The sequence below is a fragment of the Lactuca virosa genome, chromosome 7, assembly GCF_052849685.1.
Source record: "Lactuca virosa cultivar CGN04683 chromosome 7, Lactuca_virosa_CGN04683_v6, whole genome shotgun sequence".
NCBI classification, from domain to species: domain Eukaryota; kingdom Viridiplantae; phylum Streptophyta; class Magnoliopsida; order Asterales; family Asteraceae; genus Lactuca; species Lactuca virosa.
In genome coordinates this window covers 196,833,169-196,845,184 of record NC_136432.1, presented here as the reverse complement: position 1 = coordinate 196,845,184, position 12,016 = coordinate 196,833,169, and the positions used below count along the sequence as shown (strand labels likewise).

The window sequence follows — 12,016 nt, the reverse complement described above, 5'->3', positions numbered from 1 at the left end:
TGAGGATGACGGTGATGACTCCAGTCTTAGATACCATCCGAGAGGCCCAGGTGGTGGCCATGAGATCAGAGAACCATAAGAAAGAGCGGGTGATTGGGCAGATTTCTGAGTTTGAGACCGATAGTTGTGGGCTTATGACCTATCATGGGCGGATCTGGGTGCCATATATGGGTGGAGCTTGGCGTATTTTGATGGAGGAGGCCCATAGATCGAGATTCTCGATCCATCCAGGAGCCATTAAGCTGTATTTGGACTTAAAAAGGGATTATTGGTGGTCCTATATGAAGTGGGATGTGGCATGGGTAGTCAAGAGATGCTTGATCTGTCGTCAAGTCAAGGCGGAGCACCAACATCCACATGGCATGTTGCAGCCGTTAGAGGTTCACCAGTGGAAGTGGGAACAGATTTCCATGGATTTTATCACCAAATTACTGAGGACCACGCGAGGTGTCGATGCGATATGGGTGATTGTAGATCGGTTGACGAATAGTGCTCTCTTCATGGCTATCAGTGCGAGCTCTTCTGCGGAGAAGTTGGCTGAGATATACGTGAGAGAGGTGGTGACACGGCATGGGGTGCCAACATTGATAATGTCAGATTGGGATTTGCGTTTTACTTCCAGGTTCTGGAAGAAATTTCATGAGGAGTTGGGCACCCGGTTGTATTTCAGTACCGCTTACCACCCACAAACCGACGGGCAGAGCGAGCGGACGATTCAGACGCTCGAGGACATGCTATGTGCATGTGTTATGGACTTCGGAGGAAGTTGGGACACTTACCTGCCCTTGGCTGAGTTCTCATACAACAACAACCATCATTCCAGTATTGGTATGCCTCCCTTTGAGCTCTTATATGGGAGGAGGTGTCGGACTCCCATCTGTTGGGGAGAGGTAGGGAAGAGAGTGATGGGAAGCACTGAGATAGTGCTCAAGACGACAGAGTGGATCCAGCAGGTCAGACAAAGGTTACTGACGGCCCAGAGTCGTCAGAAGAGTTACGCCGACCGGCGCCGTTCAGAGCTGGAGTTTCAGGTCGGATATTTTGTCATCCTGAAGGTATCCCCATGGAAAGGGGTGATCCGATTCAGGAAGCGGGGTAAGCTGGGCCCTAGATACATCGGTCCTTTCAGAGTGATCGCTCGAGTGGGTAAGGTAGCTTATCGGTTGGAGCTGCCTGCGGAGTTGAGTCAGATTCATAACACCTTCCATGTGTCCCAGCTAAGGAAGTGTGTAGCAGATGAGACGACGGTGGTCCCGTTAGAGGAAATTCAGGTTGATGAGCGCCTGAACTACATAGAGAAGCCGGTAGCGATTTTGGATAGGAAGGTGAAGGTTTCGAGGAACAAAGAGGTGCCTTTGGTTCAGGTTCAGTGGCAACATCGGAAGGAATCCGAGTGGACTTGAGAGCCGGAGTCCGAGATGCGATAGTAGTACCCCGAGTTGTTTCCGGAGGATGACTTCGAGGGCGAAGTCTGATTCTAGTGGGGGAGAATTGTAACATCCCGAGTCCCAAGTATATTACTTAATTAATTTCATTCATTTCGACAGGGCAACTCGACGAGTTGGGAGAACCAACTCGCCGAGTAGAGACTGTAATGGCCGCATGATTTTAGAGTCTACTCGACGAGTCAGAGGATCCCGACTCGAAGAGTAGGAACTGGGTGATAAAACCCTTATCATCCCAACCCTCTGTGAGAAACCCTAATCGTGTGTATCCATTTGAGAGAGAGAGAGAGAGAGAGAGAGAGAAGCTACCTTTGAGTGTTCTAGTGCATATTTGGAAGGGGAGTGAAGAGCAGCAAGGCTTGGAACGAGAAGAGGCTTTTGGATCAAGAGTTTTTCTGTGCTAGCTTCAGTTTGGAGGTAAAAAGCCACCACCTTGATCATTTCCTTGATAGATCTCTTTCTAGGGAGTTTTAGGGCTTTCTCCCATCCATCTTTTGGGTATTGAGTCATTTGAGCATGACATGAAGTTGAGACATCAGATCTGGACTGAAGGAGGCCCCTTGAGTCCAAAGATCCAAGCTTTATCAAGCTAGAGACAAGCTTTATGCATTAGACCCCATATAGAGCTTATTATGGCATTTTGAGCCCTAGATGCCATGCATGGACGTAAAGCTTGCAACTTTACGTGGTATTTCAGCCTTGGGAGGCTAGATCTAGAGTTTGGGACATTATTTCTGCTTAGAATTGTCGAAATGAGAATTGGCCTAGAGGGACTCGACGAGTGCATGAGCCAACTCGACGAGTCAGCAATGGTTTCCCCGATGGTCTGAACGCGCTACAACTCGGCGAGTTGGTAAGACAACTCGACGAGTTAGGTTGGAGTTTTCCCGATTTTCTGAGGACAGGGGGAGCTCGACGAGTCACATAGCTGTACTCGCCGAGTTCGGTCAACATGGACTGTTGACTCAAGTGTTGACTTCCGTTGACTTTTAGGGTTTGGTCAATAGTGGACTTTGGAGACCATGGAGGGGTAAAATGGTCTTTCACCCTTTTGAGACCTAGTGGAAGAGTTAGCTTGGTGGTTATTACAAATTGCTTATTAGAGATAATTATGTGATGTAGGCCGAGTCTAGACTGTTCGTGGGGTACTAGATCTACTTGCTTACTTACGAGGTGAGTCTTCTCACTATACTTACCTGAGTGGTAATGTTGTGTGACCGGAGGGTCTTATTTGAGTTATCGATCGGAGGCTCCTATGTGCTTATATTGAGTTATGTGATAGTATGCATCTTGTCTTTGTGATATATGCTATATTATTCTGTTCATTACTGAGATAGGACCGGAGGGTCCAAACCGAGTTGTGAGACCGGAGGGTCTTCACTGAGATACAGGACCGGAGGGTCTTCACTAAGCTTTGTGCTTATAGTGTTGTGTGATATATGTTTCAGGTACTTCTCAGGATCGCGGGAAGGCGCCGACTTGATTGTACACACTTGTTGCAGATTATGTTGCAGATTTTGGGATTATCAGTTGTTTTGTTGACTTGTGTTTGACATTTGATACATTGTGGTTTTCGAGAACATGGGACATTGAGTTTTTATGTGATTTAAAAATGAAAAATTATTTGAAAATTTACGGTGTTACACTAATGCTAGAAAACTATGTAATGATGGATAAAAGTTTTGGTAAATTAATGGTGAAAAATAATAAATTATTCTTAAAACTGTTGATACACTTATTATCAAAAATAAAAGTTGTCTATCTAGGACAAATATAAGTACATATTGTACAATGAGCAAAGTTTTGAAAATCGGGAAGGAGATCGAATCAGTCGTTTTACCGGTTTGATGGTTCAACTAGTCTAACCAGTCAGATCAGTCTCAAAAATCGGAAAAACTGGATGATGACATAATTATATTATTATTAATTTTAATTATATAAAAAATACAAAAAATGATAAAAAGAGATGTATTTTTTAAAATTTCCGGTTTTTACCGGTTCCACCAGTTTTTTACCGTTTCACATGACGAATGATTTTTTGATCTCCAAGAATCGGAACCGGGACCGGTTCCCGGTTAAACCGGCCGGTCCGGTTTTCAAAGCAAATTAGTGTGCAATATTTAATTAAGTAGAGGTAACAGGATAAGAAACATTTCGACCATTAACTCTAAAAATCAAAACTAGAAAGAATATATTTTTTTATATATTTTTTTTTAAAATCATTTAAAAATTTAGTTATCTGTTTCATTTAATTCAAAATGTTTTATTTCTTAAGAATTCTAAAATATTAGTTTTTATCTTTTAGATAAAATAAAAAACCCAAAGTTAATTTTTGGCTTAGTTTGGTTTGTATCTAAACCCAATATATCAAATTTTTATATTTATAGATCTTAATGATCTAGGACTACAAACGAGTTGAGACAAGCTAGACCTAATATTATTACGCTAAACTAACCAATAACCATGTTATGTTAGTAAACTCAAACGAACTCATTAGCTTTGATTAGACTACTTCTTGTCGTACCAATAAGATATAACGTGGCTAACTAAAAATTATATATAAGAAATATATTATATTATTACTCCAAATCCATCTGGAGCCATTACAGTACCACAAGCGTTCGAACAACAGAATAGACACCTAGCTAGTATAAAAACTCCCAAAAAAGCACTTCCACTTGTTACATTTGAGATGTAAAAACTCGTACGTGTTGCTCGACAGTATTCAACTTCGCCACCTATTACAACCAGCTCTCCACGTGTGCACCCACATGTACCATAAATACCCACCACCACAACCATCGATTCACAACCATCCCACAATGGCAAAGCTCATAGCACTAGCACTTGCTTTCACAGCCCTTGTAGCCTTTGCTTCCGCCCACAGCACCATCATCACCACCACCATCGAGGAGGAAAGCACATTCTCGAAGGAGCAGTGCAGCCAACAGCTCCAGGGACAAAGATTCAATCAGTGCCAGAGGTATCTCGCGCAGGGCCAGAGTCGGTATGAAGAAGACAACCGAAGTCAGCAGCAGGGCGGCCTCCAGTTGTGCTGCCAAGAGCTCCAATACGTCGACGAGCAGTGCCAGTGTGAGGCTGTGAAAGAAGCATTCCGGGAAGCCCAGAAGATGCAACAACAACAACAGGGACAACAAGGCGGAAGCTTCGGTTCCAAGCAGATCAGACAGATGATGCAGAAGGCTCAGAACCTTCCTAACCAATGCAAACTCCAAACTAGACAATGCCAAGTCGGAAAAATCTCAATCACCACCTTCACCACTATCACCGAGGACACCACCTACAGCCGCCGTGGCTCGCAACAGCAGTGCGAGCACATCCGAGGCCGACAATTCAACCAGTGCCAAAATTTCATCCAACGACAAATGGGTTCCTATGCAACCCTTCTGATGAGCGTCAGCAGGCAAGGTCAACAGCCACAAGGTCTCGAACAATGCTGCAGTGAGCTTCAGAACGTGGAGGAAGAATGCCAGTGCGAGGCCATGCAGGAGGTGTACAGGCAAGCCCAGAGGCAGCAGCAACAAGGGAGCCAACAACGTGGCCGACGTGGTGGACAGCCTCAGACCCAAGACTTGCAGCAGATTGTTCAAAGTCTGCCCAACCAATGCAAACTAGAAGTGCATCAATGCCGAATCCCATCTACCATGTTCTAAGGTGGAGATTAATGATCGAGGAATAAATGTCATTCGCATCTCTAGTCAAGGTTTACGGTTTTGAATTTTGAGATCGATGGGAGTAGTTGCAAAAATAAGTAGGCTCATGGAGAGATGAGTATCTATAAATCTCATGTAATCGCTCTTTCATCTTTTTTATGAATAAATAAAATGATGGCTGCGTTTTTTTATTCCCTGAAGATAGTGGAACAGTTATAACCAACTTAATTATAACACAAAATTTCCATTATTGGGTTAAATATTTAAATTGAAAGAGTCTTCAAATTTATAAGGTAGAGCTTTATAGAAAGAAAATGGGTTTGACCGTCTTAATTTATTTGGTGTTTACCACTTTTGGATATAGTCTTTTGGGCAATCTCAATTGTGGCTGAGCTGGACAACTTATATTCGGCCATGTTGAACTCAGAGGTAGAGGTCTTTAGCATGCAATGAAATTCCATTAATTGTAGGCCTCTGTAGATTATATATTCATATTAAATTTCAAAATGAACTCATTGAACTGATTGTATTAACTCGGCAACGAGTTTAGAATTATATTTTTGTATTAACTCGGCAACGAGTTTAGAATTATATTTGTAGCAAACTCTGCATTATCAGAAAACATAATCGCTAAGCTAATCAATATATACCTTGCATATGGGCATTCACAAAATGGATGGCCGAATCATCTTTCTACGATCTATTCAATTCTATCATTTCTTTTTCCTACAATGTATTTAAACTCTAGTACTCTACATAATTACATCTACAGTCTTACAAAAGGTAATTTATAATATATATTTAAAAATTAAAACTTTTCTTTTTTCCATTAAAGAGTTCAATGGTCATTGAACTCCAAATTTATTGAATGTCAAGGTGGTATCTCATAATGGTAGAGTTTTCATCTATTTAATGACATTTAGGTTTGACATCTCATGTAACTCTCATATTAAACTCACCATTATGGATGCTCTAAGGACATGTACTGACACTCCCACCTTCAGGTGGGAGAGGTGGTACGAGAAGCTTCAGGAAGAAAGAAATCTGATCGGCAGGGTAGGAATGGCGTCGTAGGGACGCAAAAGAAAAAAGAAGCGGTGGGAAGGTTTATTTGATTGGTTGCAATGGCGGTAGAAAACAGAAGGTAGCCAGACAACGCCACGTAACCCCATTCTCATAAACCCAAGATAACTTGCAACCTATGAGAGGTTTCACTGTGTCAAACCATTATTTCCTAGCTTGTACTTGGAACATTTCCCTAAGCGATATAATACACCCAAAGATTCTCCAAAACACTTTTGAAGTTTGGGAGCAATGGTCGCTAGCATAAGGCATGCAACCAAATATCGACTTAGGGACAATATCATGATACTCTTTTCATTGAGCTCAATTTTCCTTATCAGTAGGAGATTTATGGTAAGGTTACTTAATGGATCGACCTTTCTTATCGTACTTGAGCATAACTCTCAAATTTCGATATCAGTCAAGATAATTCAAGTCATTCACTTTATCATTCGACATGATACTTACAAGTGAAAAGTTTGATCCGGAAGAATACGTGATTACGTGTTTGAATACATCTATAAAAATAATATTTATTAGTGAGTTGATAATAATATTTTGTATAATTAATTATCCAAAATTACTTTATCAAATACTAAGATTCTTATTTCACTTTGTGAAGAGGTATGTCGTAGTCGCAAGGAGAAGTTATTTAGGTAGGTAAAACCATTTATCAAATCCAATATTTATGGAACTTTTAGATCTTTTTGGGATTCTTTGGCATGTTTAATATCTCTATACTTATCTCTTTTTGTGATGGGTATGCAATACATCACAAGTTAAGATACTAAATCATTCATTTATACCACACTGTCATCTGGACGAAGACTCTCAGGTAACTTGAACATCAGTTCATTTTAATGTTCAACCGACGTGTTTAGCTAATGCATTTTAGCACATCGAAAAGCTATTAGAGTAAATGTGTATTTCAAATGAGTAGCAAATGATTTACATTGAAAAAGAGGTTTGTTTCTTGTTTAGTTTAACATTCTTTTGACAAATTAATTTTAACACATTCTTTTGTTAGCTCACTCAGGGATCAGCCCAGGCTTCTGCTCCTGCTGCTTTATGTGTTACTGACGGTCGGCCGGGGAAGGCCGAGACTCCGAGGGCTCGTGGGAGAGCATTCCAGCTGACTGCGGAGGAGGTCCGTACAGCGCCTGATGTTGTTGCTGGTACATATCTCCTTTATTCATGTTATTTTGAGATTTGTTTATGCTTATATTGTGCTGCATATAGGTACTTTTCTTGTGAGTTCTGTGCCTGCTTTGGTGTCATTTGACTCTTGGGTTTCTATAGCCGACGAGCATGCGGTTTTTTCCACTGATGTATTCTGGGGATGTGTATTGGAGATTTTCGGTGTTGAGTTCTCGATAGATCTGGTGCCGATAGCGATGGGTGATGTATATGTCATAGTGGGCATGGATTGGTTGAGCCGGTTTGGGGGTGTGATTGACTGTGAGCGTCAGATGTTGACCATACGAGACCCTAGTGGGGGAGTGCTTAATGTGTATGGCGAGGGGACCAGATCTGGGTCAGCTTTCTGTTCTGCCGCTAGGGCGAGGCAGAGTTTACAACAAGGGTGTACGGGCTTTCTTGCATACGTGATGGATATGAGACTTACCACTGAGAGGCCGAGTTCTATCTCCGATGTTCCGGTTGTGTGTGAGTTTCCAGATGTTTTTCCCGAGGAGTTACCGGGTGTGCCTCCCGAGAGGCAGGTGGAGTTTCGGATTGATTTGATTCCGGGTGCGGCGCCTATTGCCAAGGCACCTTATCGCCTTGCGCCGCCCAAGATGCATGAGTTATCCTCGCAGGTTCAGGAGCTATTAGGGATGGGTTTTATTAGACCGAGTAGCTCACCGTGAGGAGCGCCGATCCTTTTTGTCAAGAAAAAGGATGGTTCACACCGGATGTGCATCGACTACTGGGAGTTGAACAACCTAACGGTCAAGAACCGTTATCCACTACTGAGGATCGATGATTTATTCGATCAGTTGCAGGGGGCGTCTTGGTTTTCCAAGTTTGACTTGAGATCTGGATATCATCATATGAGAGTTTGCGAGGAGGATATCCCGAAGACGGCCTTTAGGACTCGTTATGGGCAGTACGAGTTTGTGGTGATGCCTTTCGGACTCACCAACGTACCGGCAGCGTTCATGGATCTCATGAACCGGGTGTGCAGGCCCATGTTGGATAGGTCGGTGATCGTGTTCATCGACGACATCTTGGTATACTCGAGGTCCAGAGAGCAGTACGAGGAACATCTTCGGGAGATTCTTGGAGTGTTGAGGACGGAGAGGCGTTATGCCAAATTCTCCAAGTGTGATTTCTAGTTACGAGAGGTCCAGTTCTTGGGGCATCTCGTTAACCAGGATGAGATTTTGGTCGACCCGGCCAAGATTGAGGCAGTTGTGCGATGGGAGGTGCCGAGGTCCCCATCTGAGATCAGGAGTTTTCTTGGCCTGGCAGATTACTACCGGAGATTTATCAGGGATTTCTCCAAGATTACCTTTCCTCTTACCAGATTTACCAGAAAGGATGTTACTTTTGCTTGGGGGCCCGAGCAGCAGGCCTCATTCGAGAATCTTCGCCAGAGATTGTGCGAAGCTCCAGTGTTATCCCTTCCCGAGGGAGTGAAGGACTTCGTAGTTTACTGTGATGCATCTATATCGGGGATGGGTGTCGTATTGATGCAGAGAGGACACGTGATTGCATATGCATCGTGGCAGTTGAAGCCTCACGGGACGAGGTATCCCACCCATGATTTAGAGTTGGGGGCGGTGGTGTTCGCTCTCAAGATTTGGCGCCGCTATCTGTATGGTGTTCGGTGCACCATATATACAGACCATAAGAGCCTGAAGTACCTTATGGATCAGCCCAACCTGAATACGAGACAGAGGAGATGGTTGGATGTAGTGAAAGACTACGACTGTGAGATTTTGTATCACCCTGGCAAGGCTAATGTGGTAGCCGACACCCTGAGTCGTCGAGCAGTGAGTGCTCCGATCTGAGACGTGTGCATGAGGATGACGGTGATGACTCCAGTCTTAGATACCATCCGAGAGGCCCAGGTGGTGGCCATGAGATCAGAGAACCATAAGAAAGAGCGGGTGATTGGGCAGATTTCTGAGTTTGAGACCGATAGTTGTGGGCTTATGACCTATCATGGGCGGATCTGGGTGCCATATATGGGTGGAGCTTGGCGTATTTTGATGGAGGAGGCCCATAGATCGAGATTCTCGATCCATCCAGGAGCCATTAAGCTGTATTTGGACTTAAAAAGGGATTATTGGTGGTCCTATATGAAGTGGGATGTGGCATGGGTAGTCAAGAGATGCTTGATCTGTCGTCAAGTCAAGGCGGAGCACCAACATCCACATGGCATGTTGCAGCCGTTAGAGGTTCACCAGTGGAAGTGGGAACAGATTTCCATGGATTTTATCACCAAATTACTGAGGACCACGCGAGGTGTCGATGCGATATGGGTGATTGTAGATCGGTTGACGAATAGTGCTCTCTTCATGGCTATCAGTGCGAGCTCTTCTGCGGAGAAGTTGGCTGAGATATACGTGAGAGAGGTGGTGACACGGCATGGGGTGCCAACATTGATAATGTCAGATTGGGATTTGCGTTTTACTTCCAGGTTCTGGAAGAAATTTCATGAGGAGTTGGGCACCCGGTTGTATTTCAGTACCGCTTACCACCCACAAACCGACGGGCAGAGCGAGCGGACGATTCAGACGCTCGAGGACATGCTATGTGCATGTGTTATGGACTTCGGAGGAAGTTGGGACACTTACCTGCCCTTGGCTGAGTTCTCATACAACAACAACCATCATTCCAGTATTGGTATGCCTCCCTTTGAGCTCTTATATGGGAGGAGGTGTCGGACTCCCATCTGTTGGGGAGAGGTAGGGAAGAGAGTGATGGGAAGCACTGAGATAGTGCTCAAGACGACAGAGTGGATCCAGCAGGTCAGACAAAGGTTACTGACGGCCCAGAGTCGTCAGAAGAGTTACGCCGACCGGCGCCGTTCAGAGCTGGAGTTTCAGGTCGGATATTTTGTCATCCTGAAGGTATCCCCATGGAAAGGGGTGATCCGATTCAGGAAGCGGGGTAAGCTGGGCCCTAGATACATCGGTCCTTTCAGAGTGATCGCTCGAGTGGGTAAGGTAGCTTATCGGTTGGAGCTGCCTGCGGAGTTGAGTCAGATTCATAACACCTTCCATGTGTCCCAGCTAAGGAAGTGTGTAGCAGATGAGACGACGGTGGTCCCGTTAGAGGAAATTCAGGTTGATGAGCGCCTGAACTACATAGAGAAGCCGGTAGCGATTTTGGATAGGAAGGTGAAGGTTTCGAGGAACAAAGAGGTGCCTTTGGTTCAGGTTCAGTGGCAACATCGGAAGGAATCCGAGTGGACTTGAGAGCCGGAGTCCGAGATGCGATAGTAGTACCCCGAGTTGTTTCCGGAGGATGACTTCGAGGGCGAAGTCTGATTCTAGTGGGGGAGAATTGTAACATCCCGAGTCCCAAGTATATTACTTAATTAATTTCATTCATTTCGACAGGGCAACTCGACGAGTTGGGAGAACCAACTCGCCGAGTAGAGACTGTAATGGCCGCATGATTTTAGAGTCTACTCGACGAGTCAGAGGATCCCGACTCGAAGAGTAGGAACTGGGTGATAAAACCCTTATCATCCCAACCCTCTGTGAGAAACCCTAATCGTGTGTATCCATTTGAGAGAGAGAGAGAGAGAGAGAGAGAAGCTACCTTTGAGTGTTCTAGTGCATATTTGGAAGGGGAGTGAAGAGCAGCAAGGCTTGGAACGAGAAGAGGCTTTTGGATCAAGAGTTTTTCTGTGCTAGCTTCAGTTTGGAGGTAAAAAGCCACCACCTTGATCATTTCCTTGATAGATCTCTTTCTAGGGAGTTTTAGGGCTTTCTCCCATCCATCTTTTGGGTATTGAGTCATTTGAGCATGACATGAAGTTGAGACATCAGATCTGGACTGAAGGAGGCCCCTTGAGTCCAAAGATCCAAGCTTTATCAAGCTAGAGACAAGCTTTATGCATTAGACCCCATATAGAGCTTATTATGGCATTTTGAGCCCTAGATGCCATGCATGGACGTAAAGCTTGCAACTTTACGTGGTATTTCAGCCTTGGGAGGCTAGATCTAGAGTTTGGGACATTATTTCTGCTTAGAATTGTCGAAATGAGAATTGGCCTAGAGGGACTCGACGAGTGCATGAGCCAACTCGACGAGTCAGCAATGGTTTCCCCGATGGTCTGAACGCGCTACAACTCGGCGAGTTGGTAAGACAACTCGACGAGTTAGGTTGGAGTTTTCCCGATTTTCTGAGGACAGGGGGAGCTCGACGAGTCACATAGCTGTACTCGCCGAGTTCGGTCAACATGGACTGTTGACTCAAGTGTTGACTTCCGTTGACTTTTAGGGTTTGGTCAATAGTGGACTTTGGAGACCATGGAGGGGTAAAATGGTCTTTCACCCTTTTGAGACCTAGTGGAAGAGTTAGCTTGGTGGTTATTACAAATTGCTTATTAGAGATAATTATGTGATGTAGGCCGAGTCTAGACTGTTCGTGGGGTACTAGATCTACTTGCTTACTTACGAGGTGAGTCTTCTCACTATACTTACCTGAGTGGTAATGTTGTGTGACCGGAGGGTCTTATTTGAGTTATCGATCGGAGGCTCCTATGTGCTTATATTGAGTTATGTGATAGTATGCATCTTGTCTTTGTGATATATGCTATATTATTCTGTTCATTACTGAGATAGGACCGGAGGGTCCAAACCGAGTTGTGAGACC

At 44.3% G+C, this 12,016-nt stretch overlaps 1 pseudogene; it reads left to right on the top strand.

Moving 5' to 3' along the window:
- Positions 1-4,267: 4,267 nt before the first annotated feature.
- LOC145127432 (2S seed storage protein pseudogene) lies at positions 4,268-5,119 on the top strand (annotated as a pseudogene).
- The last annotated feature ends 6,897 nt before the right edge of the window (positions 5,120-12,016 follow it).